The sequence below is a fragment of the Apodemus sylvaticus genome, chromosome 20 (genome assembly GCF_947179515.1).
Source record: "Apodemus sylvaticus chromosome 20, mApoSyl1.1, whole genome shotgun sequence".
NCBI classification, from domain to species: Eukaryota; Metazoa; Chordata; class Mammalia; order Rodentia; family Muridae; genus Apodemus; species Apodemus sylvaticus.
In genome coordinates, this window is record NC_067491.1 from 38,757,639 (window position 1) to 38,784,919 (window position 27,281).

Below are 27,281 nucleotides of genomic sequence, written 5' to 3' on the forward strand. Positions count from 1 at the left end.
CTTGATGTGTCTTCCCAAAGGTCATGAAGGGAATGGTGTTAGGAGAAAGGGCCTATGGGCAGTGACTAGGTTGTGAGGTTCTTCTTAATGGAAGGCTAGGAGCTTGATTAAAAGGACTCACTCTTCTCTTCCCTTTGTGTGAAGATGTAGGTTTCTTCCCATTAGCAGATGCAGCCTTAAGTCACCACCACCTGGGAAGTGAGACGCAGACCTCTTAAAAATAACTGAACCTATCAGAGTTCTCAGGCTAGAGAGATGTCTGAGAAGTTAAGAGAAAGTGCTCCTCTTATAGGGGACCCAAGTTTGCTTCCTAGTACCCATGTTAGGCATCATTAACTCCTGGAGCTCTACCCCCAAGGAATTTGATGCTCCCTACTGGCCTCTTCAGGCATTGCACACACACACACACACACACACACACACACAGACACACACGCACATACACAATTGAAAATATAAAACAAGATGTTAGACTTTGCAAGCTCTAGGCCTGTGAGAGCTAATGTTTACTCTTTATAAATCATTCAGGCTTTGATAGTTTCTTATAGGAGCGCAGAACAATAAGGTCTCTACCTCCAGGTGTACTAACTCAGAAGGTCTGGGGGAAGGTCCATAAATCAGCTTCACTAGAATGGCTGTGTCATAGCACACATGCAGTCAGGATTTTTGAAGAATGAGTGACAGCATTTACTAAACATGCTCAGTGATCTAATCCAGAAACTCCAAGCACACCCAACTGGGAAAAAATGGCAGCCATCTGTCTGAAACGTGAGTCAGTTAGTAGGGACCCACTAGATAAGGGGCTTCAGTGTTATGCTTCAAAGTATTCTAGGATAGAACTCAACACCCCTCTTTTATGTATTTGATATCTGTTTCCTCCTAAATAAACTGGTTTCAGTCTAAAGGTGAAAGGGGGTGTGGGCAGCTGGAACCAGAAAGGAAATAAGAGACATATCCAGGAATTTTAATCAGAATGAGGTCATAGTAGGAAGCTGTTGTTTGTCTGCATTTTTTTCTCTCTTTTTAAGCAGAAAAAAAAAATTCCACCCAAGAAGCAGAGCAGTTGATCTTGCACCTGTGCTTCTGTGTCTGATAGTTATGTGGATCAAAGTGGGGAGAGCAGACTCTTAGAAACAAACACCTGCCTATCTCTTGGACACACAGCACTTTCTTATTGCCAGACATTCTTACCCTGGTACCAACTGGGAACAGATCCCGAGCCATTTGGACAGCATACCAGACAGGAGGAACTGCTGAGGACCATCCAACCACACAGCCATCCCTTCCCTTCACATCCATTGGCTCCTGGGTCCTGATCCATAAAATGCCTTCCGTGATGTCCTGCCTTCAGAGAGGAGGAGGAGAGGCTTTGGGCTCACGTGGCTGCAGTCCAAGTCTTACCAGTAGTTTCATAGACTTGTGTTTAAGGACCAATTTGTAACTTTCCTGTGCCCTGGTGTATCTACATGTGAATTAAAGATGCTAGCAATTCTTACTTTTTGGACTTCCCAGGAGTGTTCAGTGAGATAATAAATATCAAGAAGAATTCTTGGCACCCATAGCTGTAAATCGGTCCTTGGGTCTGGCGTATATATTGCTCTGATTTCTTTGTTTCTTCGTTTCTTTCTCCTTTTTAATGAGGGCATGCTATAGACAGAATTCCTGGCTTGAAAACATTTCTGTATCACACCCCTTGTCATGATTCAGTATTCCAACCTCCCACATGTGATCCTGCTCGGCGGTGATGACCGAGCCTTCCTCACTGTGGACCTATGTTACGATAGACATCTACAACACACGCCCATAATTCAAATAGGTTTTAGCACACAGGTTCATTATTACTCCCGACCATTATGTCTCTAAGTCTCCTGTTGCTAATTTCAATGTTCTTTGTCCCTTGATGTCCAGGTTGGTCCTATCCTCTGTGATATTGAGAAATGGAAGGTATGAATGAAATGACTCAAAAGCATTTGAGCTGTTAAGAGTGTAGGCTCCACAGATATGAGAACCAGAGTCAGATCTTATCACCATCACAACGGCAGTCACAGACCCATGCAAGCCTGTAGGAAGCAAAACAGGGGGAACCCTGGGACTTGCTGGCTCTCATTTTAGCCAAAGAATCGGATTTCTCCAGACCCTGCATAGAGGCCTTGATTGGAAGGGATAAGGCAGACGGTGTTAGAAGAAGCATCTAATGCTTTCCTCTGGCTACTTTGTGAGCACACAGATACACAGACATGCATACAGGTGTGTTCACACACCACCACCCTCCATGCACTTGCGATGTTTCTCTTCTAAACATTTATAGCGTCCTCATTATCTAATTTCAACGTTCATTATCTGCCAATGAAGAATTGAATAATCAGATGCATTAGGTGTCCTCTCCACGTTCTCAAGGCAGTAAGCACTGCAATGGGCTTTAATTAAGGACCTTGTATTCCAGAGCGAAAGCTGTTTTCAGTACACTGTGACACAATATCTGAACAAGCATGCATTCACATGCTTCAAATCTCTATCAAATATCTCTTCAGTTAAAATCTTGAACTCAGGGCTGAAAGCCTGAAAGCCACCAAATCTCTGTCCCTGTCCCACTGTTAAAGCTTCTTTGATTTTAAAACTAATATTTCCTCTAAATAGCAAAATCTTACAAACAGCAATCAATAACATGACTTAATACCACACTCAGTGTCTTTATTTCAAGTCTTTATTTCAAGAATAACTCACATTCAATGTAACTAGGCCGGCTTTGAGTAGTTTCCATTTTTAAAATGTTATTCTTTTTTTACATGGTATGTGGGCCAGTTGCTTACAGGTAGGTCTATGTATCACATATGTGCCTAGTGCCTTTAGAGACTAGAAGAGGACCTGAGATCCTCTAGAGCTAGAATTATAGATCATTCTGAGCCACCAGGGGTGTGGTGAATTGAACCCAGTACTCTGCAAGAGCAAGCAAGCTCACTGCTACTGCACCATCTTTCCTGGCTGGGTTTTAGGTGTTCTGTGTGGTCCTTGTGATTGAACTCAGATCCTTGTCCATTCTGGGTCAGCCTGCTGCCTCTAAGCTTCATCTCCAGTCTTTAGGAATCAAAGTTATATCACCACATCTGTATTTCAAATTGCCACTTCCTCTACTTGAAAATTATCTTGTCTATCTGGAATCTTCTATAGTTTGGGGATAGAGTTAGGGCTATCTGTTGTCTTGCAATTTGCCATTTGTGTGTATATATGCGAAAATATAATTGTCTTTCCTGACTGAATTGTGAGTAATCTTCCAGACTAGAATAAGTTTCCTTTTCAATTAATTTTGTTGCTTATTAGTAGAGTTAATTTCATAATTTGCTTTCCACAAGTGAATAGGTTGGCTGTGAAGGCGACCTCTATTTTCTCATTCACTCATTGAAAGGAGTTACTGATGGAGAATTAGCATTGATAGGGTGATAACTATGAAAAAATACATGTGGCTAAGAAAATAGAAAAGTTGGTGTAATTCAAAATGACACATATGTATTGAACACCAGTTATTTCTGTCAGGAATTAGAAAGTAGTATATTCCTTCTTCCTGGGTCTCAAGGGTTTAGGATCTAGCTGAGGGAGTTGAATGTTTACGTAAAATGCAATCTAAGAACTCTGAGCTAGAATGTCAAGGATAGCAGATAACCCAAGGGGTCAGGAAAAGAGAACATACTGTATGCTGCAGAGGGCAGCACCATGAGATAGGGATTGACCTATACCTCGGAGAACTGCAGATGAGGAGAGAGAGAGGCAGAGAGACAGTCAGACAGAGACAGAGAGACAGAAAGAGACACAGAGAAATAGAGAAAGAGAGGCAAAGAGAAGGAGAGGGAGAGAGGGGGGAGAGAGAGACAGAGAGAGAATGAGAAAGGTCAGTTGCAAAAAGTAAGGAAGAACAAACAGAGAAGCAGGAGATACTGCTCTTAGGAAGGCATAGTAATTAGAGCAGGCTATTCTCACCAAACATTACGTTTTGGAGGGGGGGGTAATAAATATTTGCACCACTATTTTGTCAAACCTTGTTTTTACAATGCCTGTTCCACTTCCTTCAGATACAAGGTCTTCAGTCTGCCAAAACTCTATGACCTTCTCCTCAGCCAGTTTCCTTCCCTCCTGTGAACTTGAGCAACCTTTAGCAACAAATGTATCTCAGTTTAAAGCAAACCTCTTAGCTGCCAGGCATGGTGATGTGTGCCTACACTTCAAGGCACTGAGAAGCGCGGGACGATCACCTGAGTCTGAGAGTTCCTGGGTGATCATAGGCAGTGAGGTAGGAGATCCTTTCCTTTCAGGAAAAGGAAAAAACAAAACAAAACACACACACACACACACACACAAAGGAGGAGAGGAATGGGAGAAGGAGAGAGAGAAAAGAATCTTGCAGGCAGGATTCCTACAGAGACACTCAGGCTATTTAACTTCTTAATAAATGGGCATTTTTTGGGAACCCACCAACTGCAGCAGCCCATCCCCACTCCTACAGGGTCCCAAATACAACCACTGTAGGTATATAGTGTATAAAGGCCATAACACTTTTGTTTCCTCAGGAAATCACTAGAAATGGCAGTGCCTTTGCCCTGGGAATGGACCTTGTGTACTAGACAAATCTAAATGTTTGCTTTTCTTAAGGTGAAGATCTTCAGGGTTCAAGGACCACTGGTACCACAGCAAACCAGTGAGCCTAGTCTGACTGGAAAATGAGAGCAGGGTCTTGCCAAATTCTGAAATGTCACCAAAACAGTTGTGGCAAAGTCAGCGATGGCGAATGACAGCACATTTGTTAATTATTAGCACGTTGTGTGTGTGTTTGTGTGTGTGTGTGTGTGTGTGTGTGTGTGTGTGTGCGCGCGCGCGCGTGCAAGTGTGCATAGGCAAACATTGGTGTGCATGTACTAGCTGCCCCTAAGCCACCTAATTTGAAAATATGAAAGTGAGGATGTTGTAGGTGCCCCTTGGCAGCCCCTGCTGGCAATTAAATAAGCTGTGCCTTCAAAAGGATTTTGCATCCAAACCAATAACTCTTAGTAGCTGAAACCCTCTTGTCTTAATATTTGATGGCCAGCTAGCACTAGAAGTTCCTAGCGTATTTTTTATTTTTAACTTTATTTAGATGTTTCTAATCTAGTTTTAACTTTTCTTTTTACTAATTCCTCACTTCTGGGTGGGGGCCATCGAACACGGAATTTTTCTAACTGCTAGATACATTTTTAATGAATCAGTTTCACACCAAATCACATCATCTGCTGTGGAACTAGAAATCAACTTATAACAAAGCAGGAAGCCCCCATCCCGATGATCAAACGAGCTAATGAGAGCATGAGTTTCTAATCAAACTCTCCCAATTCTATTGTCCCATTGTTTTCCCTGCTAGGGATATTAAAAGACAGTGCTGTGGAACAAATAAGTTATTATGGAATAAATTTTATTACAATCATTCGTGGGTAATAGAATGTGTTCAATTTCACCTAGTTGGCCTTTTTAGTGCATTATTTAATTTGGCCTTAAAACTTTTAAACACCATTCTCCAGGTTTGGATCTTATAAATGATTTTATAGCACTGCCATGATTCCTCACAATTATTTATGATGTATAACATAACTGTGATTTAATGTCTCTCTATGAATCACAATTCAAGCAAAGGCTGCTTGGGACAAGGGCAAACACACATCGTACAAGTGCTAGGCTAATTGCACTGTGTCTCACCCCATCCCAACCCTAAGAGAAAGAAGCTCCTCTCTCAGGACCAAGGGTGCAACATTCGCCAAGTCAACACACTTCACACATTTTCTTCCCACCTGGAAATAGGTGGCGATTGTTAAATTTTTCATGAGAATGAAACATCTGTGATCTGTCAGCTTCACAGCCCCCATTAGAGCCCTTAGAGTCTTCTCACACTGCACCCAATGGTAGCTCCAGGAACAACATTCCTATGCTGATTCAGTTTCTAAAATAAAAATGAATTTCAGGGCTCAGGAAGAAGCATTCACCAAGAATGGCTACCTAAATGCAAAAGACATCATATCCTCTCATGAGAATGCTCTAGAAACTTGAGGAGATGCAGAAAATATCTGAGATTGAGCTATACCTTGATGTTTAATTTCCTGTGATGGGTCCAAGAGACTGTTAGAAAGTCAGAACTGAAATAAACCAAGATCCCTTACCAGCTGCAGACAACTGGTCAGGAGACATTTCCTCACCATAATACACCATAATACACACCTCTCTGTGTATGTATCCTGGAGGTTCTCTTTCTCTGGAAAAGCTCAACTGTATACACACCAATATACATAGTCCATAGGAAGGATGGATTTGTGCAGATTTGGGGGGATAAAAAGCTGCTATACGCAGAATCTCTAGGGTGAGATGGGGTGACTTGCCACCCCAATATACCCAGGACTGAGGAGCTCCCCTGTCTCCATACCAAGACTACTCCAGGAAAATCTAGATGAGTTGCTCACCAGGTGTGAGTCATCTTCCTTCTATGGTTAACAAAAGCTTGCCCAAGCTCCCACTAGTTGCTCCACTGCCCACTGGAATGTCTTAGCCATGTTGAGGAGACTTAAACCATAGAAAGGATGAGCTCACTTTGATCTTCAGCTCCCTTCTTTGACATCTGCTCCATCGTGATAGGAACACTACTTGTCCAAAGGACGATGCATAGTATTTCTCCTCCCTGGAAATGTGTGAGGTAACATAACGGTTCACTCCAACCACCTCTCTTATGTTAAAGAGTGCCTTGTGACCAGTGCTCATGGTCTTTCTGTTACAGTTGGAGGCAAGGTCAGCTGTCACTTTTGTGCATACTTCTAGATAAGACACACCTGCTCTGAGCTAATAAAGTACTACTACACGAAATAAAGGAAATTTTAGGGTGCTCCCAGAGAACTCATTGCTAGATTATAACAGACAGAGCAGGAGGAAGGAGTTTGAGAATGTGGGACTGTTGGCCAACCCAGAACAGTTTCCTATGCATCGCCTGTATACCTTACAGAAAGAGGCATTGTCAACAGTATACAGGGACACAGATTAAGATAAATGCCAAACTTCACAAAGATAAAGTTCACTGTGTTTTTACGTATGTAAGTGTGTGTGTGTGTGTGTGTGTGTGTGTCTAGAATCAAATCCAGGTTGTTAGGCTTGGCAGCAAACACCTTTACTGGTTGAATCAACTCGCTGTCTCTGAAATAGGTTTTTTTTTAATTGTTTTTCTTTGGTTGATTGGTTGGTTGGTTTTGCTTTTATTTTAAGCATTTGCTTAAATTCTTGTGAGAGTTTAGCTTTCTTCTCTTCCAAATTTGTTTCCATCCATGAATATTCAAATGTCTCTGATGAAATCCACCTCATTGTCATGTATCACATCCAATAGAGAGGATTCCATACAAAATGACCCTTCATCTGTCAATTCGTTATCCATCAATGGCCCACCAAAACAGGATACTCCAATGCAGTCATATATGGAAGAGGCCCACCACAATCAGCATGGCGTTATCTGTGGAAAAGAAAGCAGCAAGTATTTTATTGTCTTACTTCATGGGAAGGAGTGGTAGGAAAACATATATACATATATACACACACACAGACACACACACATATACACACTCAGACACACACAGACAAACACATACATACATACAAATATACACACTCAAACACATATACACACAGACACACACAGATACACACATACACACACATACACAGACATATGAAAGAATGAGGTGGCAGAGAAAGGAAATAAAAAGCATCCACCAGCAAAAAAAGATCTATGAAAAACTGAGAATTTCTTAAATTATAAAATCATACCTATTTAAAGAAAAACAACCAAATAATCAGATTTCTCTACTCTTGGTAGCTAAACATTTACCACCATGGCCCAACCGCCTTAGATGGTGAACAGCAGAGACCACCAGAAAAGCACCTGAAATTTAAAACAAAAACCAATTTACATTTTATTTAAGCAAAGCAAACAGATGGGCCTGTTAATAGCATCCAAGTCGATGTTGCACAGGGAAAACAAATCTGGAACCCAAGTCAAATAAGTTGGAAATCAAAAGCAAACCAATTAAAAGAAGCAAACACAGGCAGCTGTGGCCGTTGCTTTCCCTGGCCTGTGTAACTATGGAACTTTCTTCTCACACCAGGACAGTGGCCGAGCCAGCACATCAGAGACTGTTGTTACCATCTAGACGTCATGCTAGGGTTTGCTTTCTTTGCCTGTTAAAGAATTAAGAGGCAGAAAAAGGTCCAGCAGGAAGCAGTGGAGATGTCTTGAACATGTCAAACAGAGAAGGAATCAGCAGTTAAAGAAAGAGTGGGGACTCTCCAAAAATCCAATCTCCTCTCATGGGCTGGAAAGAGTCTTCCTCCCTTAATTTACAATTGGTCAGTTTGAAGAAAGGCAGAATGACTGGTTGGCCTTTAACTGCTCTGTAAACAAGTCCTGATGTGACCTAGACCACAGTGATCCAGTCTGTCAGCAGGGGCCTACTGACAGGAGAGAAAGCCCACAAAGTCTTTGTCTCAAACAGCCAGCCTTTTGTCTGAGATCAGATGGGTGAGGAAGAAGCTGCCATCTTGGAAATTTATCATCTTTATTGTGTCGACATGGCTCTCCTCCCCATTTGTCTGTCATCCAGAGAGTCTGTCTACAGGGTTACTTCCCAGGTGGCATCAACTCACGAAACACACATTCCGGGATGTAGGCTCTTAGTCAGGCTCAAAGTTCCGTTAAGGTGAGCCAAAGGAACTATAAAGAAAAGATCTCTACTTGCTTCTATCTTCTTGCATTTGGCTTGAACCATGGGAAATTGGAAGAGAGATAGGTAAAGCTGAGTGCATATGGATGAGTTCAAATAATTGAGGCTTATGTGCTGAGATTATGATATTAGACTCCAAGGATGTGGAATTAAATACAAATGCAAGCATCCTACTTGGTGAGTGAAGCAAAGTCAGTTTGTCATCAACCCCACTGACTTGGTTGTTTGTTTTGATGTCCCAAGCAGCCATTGCATTCTAAACTGTCACATAAGACATCGGCTGTGCCTCCCTTTTGCTTGTGGTGTTTTTCATTTGTAATCTAATGTGCACATAAGGTGTAGTGTGTGATCATGTTCATGTATGTGTGGGTATGGGTAGGTGTGCATGGGTGGGTATACAGGTGGATGGGTGGATGGGTTTATGGGCAAGTGAGGGCCTGTGGGTGCCATATTTAGTATGTAGAGGTCAGAGGACAACCTTGAGTGTTAGTCCTTACCTCTGCCTTGCTTGAGATCGAGTGTCTTGTTCACTACTTTATACACATGCATTACTGCATCTGGCTTATGCATGAGTTCTGGGGATCTGAACTCTAATCCTCATGCCTACCCAGCAAACACTTAATACACTGGGCCATGTCTTCAGGCCCTGTTGAATGGCTTCTATTCAACAGCCTTTTGATATAATTTATTCACAGGATATAGGTGCAAAGTGAGGATTGTTATTATGAGTATTGGCCTTCTATACACTGCATCTTTCTCTTCATGTCTCCTGACAAGCTTTTGCTATATTTCCTTTCACTTTACTCTTCCCATACCCTGCCAGAGTATCTTCATTCTTCTCTTTGGCACTATTCTGATACATACAAATATTACTATAATATGGTGCTATTCTGATATATATAAATATTACTATAATACTGTCTCTTTCCTTTTATAGTATGGAAGTCTGAGAAAAATTGTCTCCAGTCAAGACAAAATGTCACCCTCCCTTCTCATCTGAGACACAATGTCACCTACCCTCTCATTTTCTACTTTCTGAAACTAAGGCCCATGGAACTCATACCTCAGCATGTCAGTTGAGGTGCAAGTTCAAGCTACAAGTGAACAAATACATTCCTCTTTGTTTATTTTGAGACAGGGACTCACTACTATATACCCTGGTTGACTTCAAACTCACTATGTAGACCAGGTTGACGTTGAATTGTCAGCCATCAATATTCCTGCCTCTAACTCCAAATGCTAGGATTACAAGTACATGCCACTATGCCTGGCTCAAACAGAACTTGGATGTTGATTGAAACAATTGGGAAGCCGTAAAGCAACTGTCTATAAGTCTCTATTGTCAATCAGGGAACAATGCATTCACTGATTGGTTAGTCTGTGTATGAGTTGGTTAGTTGTATATACCATATTGATTTGAGATTCCCAGAAATCTGGTAAAATATAAAGGATTTGGGGTCTGGTGTTGGAAGAAAATAACACCTGACTTGGTAAACTAAGAAAAACAATCACAACATCAACAGCAACAGCAACAAGAAGAAACCACCTTCTTCTGTCCAGTGTATATGAGCATGATCCAGTCTATTGAGAACCTGACTAGAATAGAAATACAAAGGAAGGGCAAACCAGAGCTAGAGCATATAAGTGTGTGAAGAGAGTGGTATGGTGAGAGAACAGGGGTAATTTAATCAAAACACGTTATGCAGGTATAAAATTTCAGACATGAATTTTCTTTAAAAAAAAAAAAAAGCAAAAGATAAAGCTGACCCAGGAAGACCTGCCTGCATGTCGGAATCTGCAGGGAACGGACCTTGATGAGCCTGACAAACTCACTGTAATTATGAACATGCCTCCCTTATTCTCAGAAGTGTCTTAGTTCGGATAATAAATGGCAGGGCAACTTTAATCAAGAGACTCTGGAATCAAATGAAGGTCTCAGGTCAATGGAAGATATTATGGACCTGCATGCCGATAGCTTGGGTCTAACCTGAAAGACTGAGCAGCTGCTGACAGGGGTGTAGCGGTGGTTCTGATGCTAAGGTCCTGTTCCCCAATTGGTTCTTGATCCATCACTAAATATGCTACCAGCCAATAAGCTAGGCAAAATAGGTGGGACGTCTGGGTCCCCCAGCCAAGCTAGCAGCCCAAAGAGAACTGGGGAAGGAGGAGGAGATAGTAGCTTCAGGAGAAAAAGCCAAAAAGCCATATGAGTTTTCCATTAGATAGGCCAGTGGCCACTCTGATTATGCCTGGGGTTGCAGGGGAAGTCAAGGAGTGCCCAGTCATTTAAGATTAACTGACTGTGTGTGTGTGTGTGTGTGTGTGTACACTTGAGTGTTATTTTTATCCGTGGATCCAAGAGCATCTGGATGGGGGCTGGTAGTGAGGCCTGTTCCCAGAGCTTAAAATGGGGTAGCAAACACAACATGCTACACAGCGGTGTTTGGATGAGTGAGCATCGCAGAGCAGTTGCCTTGGCAAGCCAGCAGAAGAGGACCAGCAAACTGACCACAGAACATCAAGGAACTGTGGGATCTGTGCCAGCCACTCAAGCTATGCAGGCAGCTTCACTGCCCCACGGGGAAATCCGTCCTCCATCACGGCATAGCTGACATTGTTCACAGCAATATGCTAAAGTCTTCATGTCAGCTTCCCTAAAAAAAAAAAAAAACAATAATAATAACCTAAGTGTCCCTTGTACGACTGTCCCACTTCACAGGAAGGAAACTAAAGCTCCTGAAAGCTGAGTTAAAATCTTTTGTCACCCTGAGTTATTATTCACTGGGACACTCTGACTTGGGCACATTAACATGATGCTGTCCTTCCCAACTTTGACTACAGTTAAATCAGAGGTGCAGCTGCTCTCCAGCTAAAAAGCCAAAGAAATAAAAAAGGAGATAAAGGAGTCATTTCAAAAGGGGAAAGAGAAAACTGTACAATGCGACACTGTAGAATTGAAATGATTTTGTAACTAGATGAGAGGATGATTAGAGGAAGGAAACAAAAGGAGAAAAATTCTAAGTCTTCTATCAATATTCATGTCCTATAGATATAAAAAAAATCACATTTACCTTTTAATCCTAATTTAATTTAAGCCTAATTAAAAATGACACTTAAGGCCACGATAAAACTGCCAAAGGGGAAAAAAAGAATGCTAATAAGATCACACACCACCTAGCATGCTGTAAGTTCTTTAGGTAAAGAGAAGTGAAGCGAATAGAGAAGAATAAAAGTATTAGGAAAATATAGAATTGGGACAGGATGGTAAGAATTGAGGCCTAAGGTTTAGTCATTATACCTTAGTCTTAGGAGTCTTAGGAGTTTCCTACTTCAGAATGTGGTCCTCAGCTGAGCAGCAGCACCTAAGAGCTTCTTATGTATGTCAGACCTAACTTGAGCAGTCTTTGGGGACCTGCAGGCCCTTAAAGCTCAAGAAGCCATGTTTTAGCATGTGATTGCTTTCCATGTCTGATGTGCCCATGTTCTTTTTAGGGTGAAAATTCAGACTTTAGCTTTAGGTAGACCTGTATTTCAATAGCATGATTAATCTCACTTATGACAAAGAACAAAAGACTCCATCTCTGTGAGTCCCAGTTTTCTCACCTGTAGAACGGTGGATTTAAGGACTATCTTCCAGGCATGTTCAGGAATGTAGACTAAATATACAATAAAGCTCACAGTGTTAACTCATTAACAAACACCCCAATTCAGACAGCTCTGCATCAAGTTCGGTAGCTTTGTCTATTTTCTAAACTTAGCAAAGTATGTAATTGAATATTATCTGGAGGTGACACTCTAAAATATATTTTCTCATGATAACAAGGCAATTTAGAAAATTGCCTTGTCAGCTGTTCTTTACATTTCTGTGCTTTCTCACACTGAGTTGGTGGGTGAGGAAAGCACCACCTACACAAAGGCGGATCCTTTGTGCATTGCTAAACGAGAGCTCCTGCTTGAATCTAACTAACATAAACATCTAGTCTGCTAGTGGCCTGTAATATGCTATAGCAGAAATATAATATTATTGCTATCTACAACTATTAATAGCTACCTCATAGAACTGATATAGGGCTGAATGATAGACATTCTCTCTACTTAACCAAGGGGGAAAATAAGTCCAGAAAGCCTAAGATGTTTTGTCAATCATTCCCATGTAGTAAAGCAGCACAAATCTTTCAGTCTTTTCATTTGATAACATTGCCTTTAAAAGGTGGCCTCAGAGAATTACTTCCTGAGACTTCTCTTTGTCTTATCTCTCTCTAGGCAGGGCTAAGTTATTTGGGCCTCAGTCGATTCTCTCTCAAGCTACATGGTGACCACCTTGGAGTCACTGTGCACAAAGTCAAAGACTACAGAGCAAGTTGGCCTTGCCCCTAGGATCTGGCATAGGTTGGCTTCTTTTCCTCTTTGTAATGCTGACACACATAGTCTTGTGAATCTCAAGCCATTGATTGCTTTCACCTTTCTCACCACGCTTTTCTGCTTAGACTCACTCCCTATCTAACAGTCCTATGGTCTTCTTTTTCTTTTTAATCAGAACTTACTCATCTGTAAGAAATAAAAGCTCAGATCAAATCATAAAGAATTATGCATTCAGAGAATTGAGAAAGTTGTGGCCAAAACTGTCATCAAACCAACTAGATTCATCAAACTGGGTACCATTACATAACTAGAAGTCTCATGAGCATGCCTTCCATGACATTGGATTTAGACACAAACCAGTTATTGATATCCTAGGGATGAGGAAGTCTAGCTTCTCTGCTGATTGTGTTAAAGTACTGGCAGCTGACATAGCTAGGGTTTTACTGCTGTGAACAGGCACCATGACCAATGCAAGTTTTATAAAAGACAATATTTAATTGGAGCTTCCTTACAGGCTCAGAGGTTCAATCCATTGTCATCAAGGCAGAAACATGGCAGCATTCAGACAAATATGGTACAGGAAGAGATGAGAGTTCTACATCTTCATCTGAAGGCTGCTAGTGGAAGACTGACTTCCAGGCAACTAGAGTGAGGGTCGTAAGCCCACACCCACAGTGACACACCTACTCCCACAAGGCCACACTTCCTAATAGAGTCACTCCCTGGGCCAATCATATACGAACCATCACAGTGTCTCACTAGACTGAACAGGACCAGATGGCTATCCTAAGGCAGAGGAATGAAAAGGTCCAAATTGACCAATTCTGAATATTCAGTTACCCCAGGCATCCAGGGATGGATCCAGGACCAACATCCTCTGGAGGGTTGCAGAGAGAAGGGGTGGCTCTTCCAGGAAAGATCAAGACACCACCAACAAGACTAAAATAGCATCTGAGCAGACACACAAAGGGCTGATTTACAGAGAGTTAGTCAGAGATGTGACATCCTGATTTCCATCTTAGCATCAGACTTCTGGCCTGTTGGAACTGAAACTCCTTAACAGTGTGAAGTTTGCCCTTAGTCTCTGGAAGCCTTGGAGGCAGCTCTACAGGCATCCGTTGTGATGCTGTCATTATAGGGCACACATGAAGGGCTTTGAAAGGCAGGGCTGGGCAGGAACTCTGTAATCATTGAAGTTTGAAAGAAGCTGAAGATGTTCTATGGAATCGATGAATATACTGTGGCTTTGTAAGTTCTTTCAACAGGGCTAGCAAGAAGAATGTAGGACTTCTCTGAGTAAAGAATTGCTACCAAAAGAATAGGCCATCCAGACAGGACTAAAGGATAGAGAAATGAAGGATAAATTTTAAGACAGGGAATCCATTTTCTGTTGCTAGAACAAAGTCCCTGAGACCAGGTAATTTATAGAATAGAGAATTGTTTAGCTGACAGTTCCAAAGGCCAGGAAATGTGATACTGGCATTCATTCATCACATGGAAACAATTCTGTAATGGCACCAATGTTAGGACAGAGCCAGTATGTCAATGAACTCTGTTTTGTTTTGTTGTTTAATGAACCCATTTCCACAGTAACCCCCTAGTCTATGAATTGTGCAGTTATTTTAATCCAGAAACATGGTTACTTTGACTAGAATATAAGCATATCTTTAATCCTGGGAGACAGAGGCAAGCAGCTCTCTTAGTTCAAGACCAGCATGGTACAAAGCAAATTTTCAGGTAGAAAAAGCCTGAGGTACAGGTATGGTAGTATACACCTTTAACCTCCACACTCAGGAGTCAGTTGGGAGGGAGTGCAAGGGAGCTGAGTTTCTGGCAGTTCAGTTGGTGGCAGTTCAGTTCATGAAGTTCTGAGGCAGTTTTTACAGGAACAGTTTTACAGACACAGGTTGCAGAGAGAACAAGCTAAATACAGGTGGAGAAAAACCAAGCCAGAAGATTAGGACAGATTGCTGGAGATAGTTTGAGGCCAAGCAGAGCAATTCAGTGAGAAGCTGAAAGAAGACAGATTGAATCAGTCAGCTTGGAGAGGAGTTTGAACCAGAACAGCTAAATTGAAACAGTCAGTTAGAATTCAGAAAGAACTAGAAAGGATAAGTCTATTCAGCAGTAAATGTCTGAGATGACAATTCCATCAGGCAAATAAAAGTTACAATTACAATGAATAGATTAATATATTCACAATAACAGAGCCCTTAAAATCCAAGTACCCACTTGAAGGAATCATACCCAAATTCCATCAGCATATGAATTTAGGAACTGAGATTACAATATGAAATTTGAAGGACACATTTCAACCATGGTAGGGACCTTACCTACTTTTATAAATGACCAGTTTTAAATTGAATGCATATATATATATATATATATATGCAGTTCATACTTCAAGTTTGTTTATGTTGGACAGTAAAATATTTGCCTAAGTATCCTATGAGTGAAAGCCATGGAGTGGGTGAGAATAAGGGAAAGCCTCTTAAGTCTCATCAGAGAATATTTTACCAAATTGTTGGAAAAGTGAAAATATCAGATGTTGTGTCAGCACACAGGAATTCTAGTGATAAGTATGAAACAAAAATAACTTGTCCATATATAATTGTAGCTTTCCCTAGTATGAGAAATTATTATTCATATTTCAATTCTTTGCTATATTATTTTGTCTACTCAATAAATCTATTTATATCATGAATAAAGTTCAGAAAGAATATTAGGGGAAAAGAGTCAATAGTGGCCAAAGCAATTTAAAAAGTGACACACATGGGGTTTTAGAGTTAAAGAAATTTTTTTATTTTTAGATAAAATTTCTCTGTATAGCTTTGGCTTTTCCTGCAACTCTCTCTGTAGACAAGACTGGCTTTGAACTCACAGAGTTCTGCCTCCTGGGTTTTGGGGTTAAAGATGTGTGCCACCACCATCCTGCTAGGATTAAAATCTTAAACACATTCCAAAAGCCCTTTCAGGTACACCCCATTGATCAGTGTCCTAAAGCCTTGAATATGGTCAAGGCATTGACTTTTTTTGTCATCGAGCCTGAGGTAGAACTTGCTGTGACTCGAACTGCCTGTACTATGCTCCTGAATTCTAAAATCAGTGAGGACCAACAGGCCTGGCTACAGTTTGTCTTCCTTCCTTTCTTCCTTCCTTTATTCCCTCCCTCCCTCTTTCCTTGCTTCCTTCCTTCCATTTTTGTTTTAATTTTTAAGGTTAAATTAAAACAATAAAGACCAGTAGAAACTCCTGTAAGTTTCTCTACCTACAAAGTTCTGACATCTTCACTTTCTATGACCTTGAACATAAACATGTGCCTTTGTATAGACACTGCTAGTTCCCTCCTTCAGTGGCAAGGTCACTGTTGGTCTATCCTTTATAGATGCTTACTTTTTTAATTTAAAATTTAAGGATATTTTTATTTTCATTTTATGTATGTGAATGTTTTGCTTGAGTGTGTGTATGTATACACACAAGCATGCCTGGTGTCCACAGAGGTCAGAAATGAGTAGTGGATGCCCGTGAGCTGCCCCTTAGAATGCAGTATTAGATACTGTATGGTAGAGCGTAAAGGTTAATGAAGTAGACTTTGGGGGGTTCAGTACTGAATGAACAAGAAGTTGGGCAAGTTATCTTTTGAAATCCTAATTTTTCATCAGAAAAAAATTGAAAAATATAATCAAAATGACGTCACTAGGCTTCTAAGATCCGGGGAAATGAAAGCAAGACTAACGACCACCACCAACAGCAAAAGCTGTCTATGAATCTGTTAAAATTGGGCCTAGCACAGAATAAGAACTTGATAAATATTCATCAACATTACATCAGCATTTATTCTAGGCTTTAAGGCAGTAGTCAAAAATTGCAACTTTCTGTTGTCGGTAACCTAAAATATATTTGATACTTTTCCTGTTTAAACATTCCAAATGCCTATACTTAAATATATCCCTTGCATGAGTTAAGTTACAGGAAAATCAAATTTATACGAGACATTTTAGACTAGAAGAAATTAAATCAATAGTCCCCATAAAAAGTCAGAATGTTTTGTACAAATTTGGAATGTGTGTGTCCAAGCATGTATGCAAGCATGTGTGTGTGTATGGGGGGGGGGGGTGTGGGTATGTGTTATATGTTTGTATACAACACATTCTGGTTGGCTCAATAAAGCAACTGCAATGATTAGTAAGTCCAGGTTTTCTAAAGAAAATGACATAATTACAAAACTTCTCTTTCTGTTTAACTTTTATTAGGGAAGAAAAAAAATAATGAGACAAAACACCATGGACTGATGAGACCAAAGGATGAAATTCATTCATGATGATTGATTCCAAGAGCAATGCCCCCTGGGTAATTCTCAGCCTGTTGCTATGGCTCTCCAGAGTGATAGCTAATGTAGAGGAGGCTGCTAAAAGTGGATTATCATGAAGCAAACCCACTCCCTCAATAATGCCTAAGAAATCCATTAAAAACGTTGGTGAAAAAATTCAAAAGGAAAGATAGCCTTTTGTTTTTTCCTTGTCCCAGTTAATGACCTAGGAACACTTGTTTCCCGGTCAGCAAGCTCATAACAATATTTATCCAAGAAAGAGAAATTATTAAACTCTATGTGTATGTGTGTGAAGTCAGAACTTACCTGAGCTGCCGGGACTCAGATTCTGAGCAAAATTCTTTGAATGGTCTTGGCAAATGTCTATGAAATTATTTGGGAAAGATTTTATTTATCTTGGAAAAAGCTAGATAATGTTTTGTGGGTGAATACACAGGATTCTAAAATGTATTCACTTCTGAAATCTTTCTAGTGGATATCTATGGCATCCTAAGGCTTTGTTAGAAAAATCAAAGCGGTGTCATGTACTGTGAAAAAGGCTAGCAGGCCTTTGAAAGGACATCTTTCACAGCCCTGAACAAATTGATTGTAGAATGCTCATATTGTGTCACTGTTATTTCTTGTGTTGGGAATCAAGCCCAGGGCCCGTGCATGCTGCCGAGGCCTCTACCACTGAACTACTTGCCCAGACCCGGTGGGGCTGTTAGTCTTGCTTTCTGTAAGACCACATCATGGCTACTATAAAAACAGTGGTTTACCCTTGCTTCTCTCTTACTCTTTCTCTTCCTTTCCTGCTCCTGCCCTCTCCCCAGTCTCTTGACCCTCTCTCTCCATGGCCAGCCTCTACTTCTTTCCTCTCCTCTCTTCTCCTCTCCTCTCTCCTCTCCTCTCCTCTCCTCTACTCTCCTCTCCTCTCCTCTTCTCTTCTCCTCTCTTCCTTCCTCCCTCCCTTTACTCCCCTCCTAACTCCCCTCCAATGCCCTGAACTCTATTCTATAAAAAAAAAAAACCAAAAAACCAAAAGACAACAGCAAAAAAACAAAACAAAAAAACACTGGTTTACGAAGAGTTGGCCCCACCACTCTGCCTGGAAATGGTCACCTGGCCAGTTGATGTTTTAGTGATTATCTTGATGCTGTGAAAAAAACAGCCTGAAAGCAGCAATTTAAAGAAGGAAGGGTTTATTTCGGCTCATGGTTTGTAGTTACAGTGGCTCTGGAGAAGTCATGACAGCAGTCACATGAAGCTCCTGATCATGTGTGTCCTTAGTCAGAAAACACACACACACACACACACACACACACAGAGAGAGAGAGAGAGAGAGAGAGAGACGAGAGAGAGACAGAGACAGAGATCAATAACTAGTATACTTTGTCCAGTGTTCCAGCCCATAGAATAGTTCCGTCCACCATGACCAGTCTTCCTACCTCAGTTAATCTACCCCAGAAGATTAGTCATTGGGATGCTCAGAAGCTCATCTCCTAGGTGACTCTAGATACCATTCAGTTGGCAATTGATGCTAAATATCATAATTGGTTTACAGGTTTAGCTAATGGTGCTATGAACAGGACTAAAGGAGAAGCAGAGGGAAGGAGGGAAGCCACACGTTATCTTTAGAAGTATGTCTAGGTAAAGCCAAGCAGGGAGGGCAGAGTACGGGGCTTTGTGTGAGCAGAAGTCAGACTAATCTACACTGGCAGAATCACATAGGTGGAATGAGAAAAGTCAAAGAAAGTGACCAAAAGGAACTGTCCTCGTCTTTTGCTCAAGCAGCGAAATGGAAGTCCCCTTGGATGGCACTAATAGGATCCAGGGGAACAAAAGCAGAACAGATTCTTTGCTTTTGAAGCCAAAGAGAAGTCATGAGTAATAATCTAGAAATCATTGAGTCACCGGGGCTTGCTGTTAGGAGGCATTTGGAGGGATATTCCATTTGAAGTGAGAAGGCTCCTAATTCGGTGAAATGCTTTACAAAGCATCCAGTCTGAGTTGACTCAGAAAAATTTGAGAAGTTTGTTCCTCTACTCAAACGTTTACCTCCATCTTTCTCACTTCTTACTTTATAAAGGAATATAATAAATGATGTCGGTTTCAGTCCCAAGGCAAGAAAGCTGCCGAGGACCAGCTGTTTCATCACCCCCATGCTGTATAATGTGTATTTGGCAGAGCCACTACAGAAGGCAGCTTTTACGTCTTTTGTATGAATGTCTCTTTATCCTAGATTCCCCTTTTGCCCCTTTTCCATTGTTGGTGGTAAGACCATAGCCTCTCCTTCCAAAACAGCTGTTTCCAGGGAAACTTCTGAAAATACCCATCCCCCATCTGATTGTCTTCCTACCAAAGAGCAGAGGGCTCTACTGAAGGAAGCAACCACGGACTTCAAAACTTCTGACCTCAGAGAGCCAGAAACTCACGAAACAATGGTCAGAGCCACCACGTGTGTCAGCCACAGAGGATGTAACAGGTACAGCCCTGTTTATCTCAGCAGGGAGATTGGAGATACCAGTAGGGCTTGTTCCGCTGGTTGGTAGGCAGTAAATTAGTGCAGACAGCAAAAGATTCAAAGCACGATGAGCAATGGTGGTAAAACAGTTTTGGATAAACAATAACACAAGGAAAATCAGAACCATGTAAACTGGGCAAACGCTGCCACTGATGCCCGGGGACAGGAGCACAGGCTTCAGGTCTGGACTGTGGGGTCCAAACCCTTGCTTATGCCTCTCTAGTTCTCTAGCCTTCAGTGATCCTCTAAACGTTCCATGCTTCAACAGTCTCATCTGTAGAAGACTGACAATGATAGCTGAGTCTACCTTACAGGTTACTCAGAGCATTGATTTCATGGTTGTTAAGTCTTTGAAATCCTACTCCAAAACTTTGGGGTTAGAGAGATAGCAGATCAGTTAAGAATATTTGCTGCCCTTTCAGAGGGCTAGAGTTCTAATGGCCTCTTTTGGCTTACACACACACACACACACACATACACACACACACACACACACAGAGAGAGAGAGAGAGAGAGAGAGAGAGAGAACTAAAACTATAATAAATCTTTTTTTTTAATGTTAATGATCTTTCTCCAACCAAATTTTGTTTGTATTCACTAGAAACATCCAAGCCTTGGGATGTTAACTGGCCTCCACAAAAACATTTTTTTTCTTTTGCTGATCTCTGTGTCTAAATCAATATCTGCTATAGAGTATAACCCCAAAACACTCTTGAGAGGAAGGTAACTACTGTTTTGGTTCTTATATGAGGACTCTGCAGGAGCAGAGATCCTGATAAAACAACTGCCTCCAAAGAATTGCTTTTCTTTAAGAAAAAGGGTGAATTGGGACAGTATAATGCCAGAACCATGTCCTTATGATCTAAGTAAACTGTCTGTCTGACTGTCTGCCTGCCTCTTTTTCTTTCTGACTTTGTCTCTCTGTGGAGTGTGTGTGTGTGTGTGTGTGTGTGTGTTTGTGTGTGTGTGTGTTTGTGTGTGTGTGTGTTTGTGAGTGTGTATGAGTATGTGTGTTTGTATGTATTTGTGTTTGTGAGTATGTGAGAGAGCATGTGTGAGTGAGTGTGTGTGTGTGTGTGTGTGTGTGTGTGTGTGTGTGTGTGTGTGTGTATTAAATGACTGTACTTTTCTAGTTGAAAGCGATAGTGGGAATGTCAAATTCAGCATTGCGGGTGCCCAGTGACCCCACATCTGCTCATTATCTTCTACAGTTTCATCTCTCCCAGACCTTCAGTAGGTCAGGATGGCATTTTACTGCCCTTTATGTGTGTGAAAAGTAAATCATGGAAAGGAAAGGAAACTCAGATAAAGGAACCACAGCATATGCAGCAATCTGCAAGCAGTGTTTGCCTATGCCGAGCCGTCTGCCTCACCAGATCGCTGACAGCCTTGCCTTGCCTCAGCCTGAGCCTCCTTGTGCATGACAGGCCTGAGATTTTGTTCTCTGAGTTCAGCCTTCTCCACATTTCTGGCCATCCCTCCCACTTAGCCAGATATGAATCAATCCCTTCGAATCTGACATACATCAACTGGGGCCCAAGTGGAGAATGGATGCCACTCCCAAATCTCCCTTCAAGACCGCAGTTTTTCATCAACTATCAGGAATCAGGGAAGCAACTGTTGAGCTCTCCAAAGAGCTGAAAACAGTCAGTCATTCACCAACTGAAATAAGCTTTAAAAAAAAAAACCCTCAAAGCCCCAATATTAAATCTCTTGTGTGGGATTGATAGAATGACTAATTTGCTGACAGTTGCTTGTAATATCTGCAGACATGGAAAAAGAATACTTCTGATGAGATTGAATTGCTCTACCTCTGGGATTCTAAATTTACTCATATTCTCAAAGAAAAATATGCAGTTATAGTAGGGGAAATAGGATTAGTTCTTTAGCTCAATAAGCAACCAGTAGTTCTTTCTTTAAAGCTTGACATTTAATCGATCAGAATTTGGTTTGGGGAAATGCCTTCCTCTGAAGCCATTCTTTGCCTATACGGTTGGTTTTCAAAAATCTGGACTGTAGAAGGAATTTCACAACTTGGATATTTAATCCAACACTTCTTCATGTTAAAAGTTCCAGAGAATCTAGGGAAACAAGGAACATATTTCAACATAATAAAGGCAATTGATACATAATAAGCCTACAGACAATATCATGCTAAGCAGAGAAAAACTCAAAGCAATTCCACTAACATCAGAGACATAAGAATGCCCACTCTCTCCATTTCTATTCAATACAGTCCTTGAAATATTAGTTAGAGCAAAAAGAGACTGAGGGGGATCAAGGGTAGACAAATAGGAAAGGGTGAAGTCAACACACTTTTGTTTTCAGAAGACATGATTCTACACAATAAACTCCCTAAAGACTCCCAAGAAGTTTCTACAGCTGCTAAACACTTTCGGCAGGTGTCGCAGGCTAAACAATCAACACACACCAGTCACTGTTCTTTCTGCTTTACCAAGAACAAACATACTGAGAATAAAATAAGGGAAACAATCCTAATCAAAACAGGCTAAAAGAAACAAATCTTGAAATAAAATTAACCAAGTAAAAGATTTGTATAATCAAAACTTTAACCCATTGGAGAGAGAAATTGAAAAAGATCCAGAAGAGGCAAAGATTTCCCATGCTCAGGGATTGGTAGAATTAAGGTTGTAGAATGACCATCCTACCAAATTCCAACTACAGATTCCAAATACAGTAGTCATCGATAATTTAAATTTCATATATGAACAGATTGGCCAGACTTTTTACATGGACAATTCCTATCTGTGTCCTCTGCCAACTGAATGGTGTTACCATATTCTCTTTATATTCCCTAACAATGAAAAATGTTTGATAAAATTCTAGTAAGCTAATTGCACTGTTGTCTATACACACATTTCTACATACATACATATGCATAAACATGTACACACAAATACAAGCACACACATATAACAGCCACATACAAACATACATACATGTAGCAACATATGCATAAATATACACACAGATACAGGCACACACAATAAACAGATGAACAAACACATATCTTCCCATATACACATAAATATGCACATACATATGCACATATGCCCACACATATTCAATACAAACATACAAATGTATACTCAGATATGTATATGTACAAATACATATACAAACACACACATGCATGTACATATGTACATACTAACAAATATACACACATTAATAACACACCCAGACACACCCACATACATACATATATGCACATACACATTTACTTGCACATATTCATACACAAACAAACATATATAAACATGTACACATAAAATAAGGTGCATGCCCATATACATATACTATGCATCATGCACAGTCATTTTCATTCACATGCTCACAGGCACACACAATAAAAACCTCATACATAAAACACATACAAGAGTATTTATAATATATAAAGAGACATATATATATAAATGTACATGCACAAATATAGACAGAATACACACATGTACACAACTATATACCCACAAATAGTTAAATGCATATATATGTATATGAACACACACTCATATATATACACACCATTACATCTACATCTACATCTACATACACATACACATGCACATGCACATACACATACATAAATATGCATACACATGGAAATATGCTCACGCAAAACAAACATGTCTACTTGCACAGATGTGTACAAATATGTACACATATACAAAAGCACATCCATACAAATGCACAAATGAGTTCACACTCATACATATACACACATATATATAGTCATGGATACACATATACATGTGTGAAAACATATACATGTGCATACATATGCACTTACACAAATACATATTTGTATATATACATGAACAAGATCTCAAACCCATGCACACACACATAAACACATATAAATCTACACATGCATTTATGTATACACATAACAAATGTTTATACACACAAGCACACACATACATTCACACCCGCTTGTTCACACATACAAACATAAACAAACAAGAATCTACACATACATTTACTCATAACCAAGAACATGCAAACCACACATGCATACATAAATACCCATACACAGAAGAATATATAAACTTACCCATGTACATATATAGACATGCATACATACACACACACATAGACCTAAAGTATATACACTTGCACAAGCACATGTAGATGCACACATACATGTCTATACTCAGGCATGTGTGCCACATTCTGCCTCTCTTCTCCTCTTTCTACCCCTTTCTCTACATTTCTTCTTCTTTCTCCTTCTTCTGCCTTCATTTTCTGTTTTTGCTTGTTTGTTTTGGAAGATCTAGGCTTTTCAAGGTACACTAGCCACGATTAGGCATAGACTGATATTTGAAAAGCAGTGTTCGCCAGAACATTCCACCTTCAAGAAAGTTTCCTTTCTCTTGGTGTACAGAGCTGGTCTTTAATTCCCTGTGACCAAGGATGTGCCTTTGTATCTGCACAGTCCTGCATCCATCCCAGCACTCGGACCCTGGTAACTGTCTTTGGATGCTCGTTAAGAGAACAACAAGCTGATGCATCCTGATCTTTCATGCACCCTTCCTTCTCCAAACATCTTCATCTTCAAACACCTGCTGGTCACCTCGTTGTCTGAGAGTCCTTTTATTTCCTGGTTCTATAGTGTTCCTGGAAATCCTTTCTGACTCATCCCTATTCCCAAAGATGATCTCAGATTTCCCATAACAAACTGCATTTGAAATGGAAGCTGTCTAGTAGGAATGGGTCCTTGCAAAAATAAAACAGGATTGGGCTGATTGAGATGTTAAGCCGTAACAGCATAAAAACATGATCAAACCAAGGCAGGAAGGAGTGAGAACTGATTCTTAAGACCAAATTTGTTGGCTGTTCCTGTTCTCTCTCAGTTCCTTCATCGGGCTGTCTAGAAGGCTTTGACGGAGCAAGCCAGATGTCTGCACAAAGGCCACTCTGAGGTGACTGACAACTGAAAGATTCATGTTCATCACATACCTACAGCTGGCTGGCATGACTCTCAGAAGGAATCTGGGCAGTTTGTCACATGTGCTGCAGTGAGCATGTCTGCTCACATAGGGGTTCAGTTCTCTCCAGCAACCAACCAGATCATGGGTATGTATTTAGCCAATCTTGGTCTTAACTTGGCAGCCCTAAAGTAGGGCAGTGCTGAAGATACGTTTATACTCAAGAGTTTCCCAGACCAGCCAGTTCCAAGTCCAATAGTTTTGAACACATATAAGTATTCTAGGACACAGAATAACAGTATAGGCTTATAAAATCAAGATTGGCTTGAGACATGTGGCCCAAAATTTATCCCAATTGCCCTATTAATATACCCAACATGTCTGTCCTAAGGTTATAAGATAATCTTCAGTAGTCTTTTGAGAAATAGGGGTCTTTATTACTGTATATTTATTTATTGTCTATTTTCCATGTCACCTTCCTCTGAGTGGATGGAGCCATTTATATGAGAAAACTCCAACTGGGCTGGATTACTATCATATATACTACACCAAACCAGACAATTCACCCCTATTCAAACATACCCATTCCCAGCTTTCTGTTCCTATCCATGCCAGCTCCTCTGCATCCCAGGGATGCCCCTTTTCTACACTTTGATGTCACCCTTATTAAGAAGCCCCCCCCTACACCTTCTAAGGCATGGTTCATTCTCATGGCCTCTCCCATGCCTTCTGCACTAGACTGAACTGATGTCTACCACTGTTGATGGCATGGTAGGACTCTGCTGTCAGTGATTTCACTGTAAGTTTCTGGCTCTTAGCATTTGGTGCAGACTGTGTGCATTGCTTTGATTGCTTTGATTGCCCTGCCTTTGCTTTGATCAGTTCCTCCCTCCAAAACTCATGCTTTAACGGCCTATTTTGTAGGTGCTTGATAAACACTTGAAAGTTTAATTTTTTTTTAATTATCTTCTGAAATGCTTATTTTATGCATTAGGACTCACTTGGGAGTTGGAGATAATATTTCCAAATTAGTGCGGTTGTTTAAATACACTTGGCCCAGGGAATGGCACTATTAGGAGGTAAGGGGTGAGCTTTAAGAAGTCAGTCTTCTCCTGTTTGCCTTCAGAACAAGATGTGGAATCCACAGCTTCTCCAGGACCATGCCTGCCTGGATACTGCACTGCTTCCTACTATGATGATAAAGGACTGAACCTCAGAACCAGTAAGCCAGCCCCAATTAAATGTCGTCCTTGTTGGAGTAGGTGTGCCCTTGTTGGAGGAAGTGTGTCACTGTGGGGGCGAGCTTTGAGAAACTCCTCCTACGTACCTGGAAGTCAGTCTTCTGTTTGCCTTCTGTTTGCCACACCTCCTGGATGCTGCCATTCTTCCCGCCATGATGATAATGAACTAAACCTCAGATCCAGTAATCCAGCCACAATTAAATCCTGTCGTTTATAAGAGTTGCCTTGGTCATGGTGTCTCTTCACAGCAATGGAAACCCCGACTAAGACAGACAGCAATTTTGAGAACGTTAAGGGAGTACCAGTGGCCAAATGGGAATGGGCTGTGTCTTGGGAGTCTTTGATGATCAGTTTGAGGGGATTTAGAATTGCTAAGAGAGCACACCTCTAGAGATGTCTTTGAGGGCATTTCAAAAGAGAATTAAGTGAGGAAGAAAGAACTGCCAGCAACGTGGGCAACTTCTAAGAGGTGACCCAAGAATAAAGACGTCAGATGGACATCTTCAACATATAAAGACTCAGTGAGCACCTGACTCCCTTTTCTCTTCTCTCAACAAGAACTTCTATTGAGATTGCCATTTCCCACTGACAGCAGACTCCAGGTCCTTCAGGATTCCAATGCTAACTGCACAGCAGCAACTCTCCAGCTTTCGCCATTGCAGTGGGGCAGCTGTGGTCGGCAGCTTTGTGGACTCAGCAGCGTAAGGTGTTTCTCTGGCAAGCGGATGGCCATTGTTTGATTACCCAAATCCTACCATATAAACCAACTTAATAAATTACTCCTACGCACACACACACACACACACACACACACACACACACACACTTACTTTATAGATCCCTTTCCTCTAAGGAACCTGCCTAATTCATGCTAGTAAACACTTAAGGCTACTTTATCTTCTTTATCTCAGGCTTTCTATAATAAATTACCACAAATGCTGAGGCTTTATCAACATAGATTTATTTTTCACAGTTTTGGAACTAGGCTTTCCCGTGCAGCCACTGTCTTGCTGTAGCTCTGTGTGGAGGAGGGGGCATAGGAAAATAAGAGGAGGACCTGGTCACTCTCTTCCTTTAAGGACAATAATATTACCATACAAAGGTTATTCTCATAACCTCATGTAAACT

At 40.9% G+C, this 27,281-nt stretch overlaps 1 long non-coding RNA gene across 4 annotated transcripts in view; it reads right to left on the reverse strand.

The window, feature by feature from the left end:
* Positions 1–7,095: 7,095 nt before the first annotated feature.
* Positions 7,096–27,281, reverse strand: part of LOC127670866 (uncharacterized) — a 31,122-nt gene continuing 10,936 nt past the window's right edge. Inside the window, exons 2-4 of one of the 4 annotated variants that reach the window (XR_007974626.1) lie at positions 26,240–26,416; positions 10,312–11,422; positions 7,096–7,501 (exon numbers count right to left, since the gene is read on the reverse strand). This is a non-coding gene — a long non-coding RNA (uncharacterized LOC127670866). Of the gene's footprint in view, positions 7,502–10,311; positions 11,423–21,871; positions 22,045–26,239; positions 26,417–27,281 lie in introns of those variants that run through there. The other 3 variants (XR_007974625.1, XR_007974627.1, XR_007974624.1) reach the window with 3 other exon arrangements.